The sequence below is a fragment of the Myotis daubentonii genome, chromosome 1, assembly GCF_963259705.1.
Source record: "Myotis daubentonii chromosome 1, mMyoDau2.1, whole genome shotgun sequence".
NCBI lineage: Eukaryota > Metazoa > Chordata > Mammalia > Chiroptera > Vespertilionidae > Myotis > Myotis daubentonii.
In genome coordinates, this window is record NC_081840.1 from 50,708,806 (window position 1) to 50,710,417 (window position 1,612).

Here is a 1,612-nt window from a genome sequence, read left to right on the forward strand (position 1 = left end):
TTATTTCAATTTGACAATTTAAATCAGTTTGAAATAAGGCTTATTTTCTAAGTTTATTTGTCCTTGGGTGTGGATAGTAAATGACACTAATTGGATTTCTGCTATCAGTCCTTGAGTATATTGACATAAGCTTTGTTAGGGAGGCAAAATACAAATTACTTACTTTTCTTTTTGAGGTCTAATACATTGTTTTTTAACTACAGTTTTCCAGATATTTGAAGGAAACTTCCTTATGTTTTTTTCCCCCAGAGTAATTTCTAGGCCACATTTAGGGAGTTTCCTTTAAAAACTTTTTCCTTTCTTTTAAACAGAGCAACAAACTTGGTTGCTTTTCAGATGCTGGCCAATACTGTAATGCATATATATCAAGTAAATGAATCTCTCTTTTTACTTATGGTGTCTTATTAATGATGAGATTTAATGCTGGGTTCCAACCCCAGCAGGTCCAGGGGTCCCCAAAGGTGTGGACGGAGTCGGCGAAGAAGGAATGACACAGGGACAGCGTTCAGTTGATCAGCAGCCTAGCCAGGATCTCCAGCCAGGATCTCCAGCCAAGTTCTGGTCTGGATCTCCAGAGAGGTTCTGCTTTGGATCTCCAGCCAGGTTCTGTGTCCATGTTCTCTTGCTAGGTTCTCAAGCCAGGTTCTGTCCAGGTTCTCCAGCCAGGTTCAGTCACCAGGTTCTAGTCAGGTTCTCTTGCCAATTTCTGTAGTCAGGTTCAGTCCAGGATCTTTTGCCATGTTCTCTCCAGCGAAGTTCTGTCTGTAGGTTCTGTGTAGGTTCTGTCTGTAGGTTCTCTCTTCTAAGTTCTGTCTTCCAAGTTCTGTGTCCTAAGTTCTGTGTGTAGGTTCTGTGTTCTGAGATCTGTCTGTTGTTGTCTTGTTGCATCTGTATTTATACCAGTTGATTCCAATCCTATCAATCTCTATTCCAAAGGTTAGGGCGTTTCTTATCTCCATTCCAGGGAGATTATGTAGCTTAAGCATGATTGTTCGTAGTTAAAATGATTAATTACCCGCCTGGCACTTAGTTAAGAGGTTTTATTCCCTCCCTAACTTCAGGGGAAAATCCCTACCTGGGGATTCAACCATTCTCAGAGAGGTGACCTTGGTTAAAACACAGTGCCAAGAAGGTGAGCAAACATATTAAGAACCGTATGCCATATATGCCAGGTCCCTTGAAACAGCAAGGATGGACTGGCTCCCGGCAATTTAATGCTTGAATAATAACTTTTAGTTTATTTTGTAAATAGTAGTGGAAGAGATTTTAAAATTTCTTTTTTTTAAAATAAAATATGGAACGCTTCATGAATTTGTGTGTCATCCTTGTGCAGGGGTCATGCTAATCTTCTCGGTATCATTCCAATTTTAGTATATGTGCTGCCTAAGTGAACACTAAAAATTTCTCCTTTTTATTAAGCTTAAAATTTACTTTTAAACAGTATTCTTTCTGGATAATGCTCATTTGCATACATATCCAAATTTTTACTTTGGCCTTTGTTAGACCCAATTGTTTATAAAAATATTGGCTTCTCATATAACTGAATTTATATGAGACCTTGATTATATTGTAAAAAGCTAATTTATTAAGTAATTAAAGTAGGCATCTTTAT

The 1,612-nt window shown here is 37.9% G+C and overlaps 1 non-coding gene across 1 annotated transcript; it reads right to left on the bottom strand.

The window, feature by feature from the left end:
- Positions 1 to 1,288: 1,288 nt before the first annotated feature.
- Positions 1,289 to 1,395, bottom strand: LOC132223639 (U6 spliceosomal RNA). The gene has a single exon (XR_009450501.1). It is a non-coding gene; the product is annotated as a U6 spliceosomal RNA (small nuclear RNA).
- Positions 1,396 to 1,612: the final 217 nt, after the last annotated feature.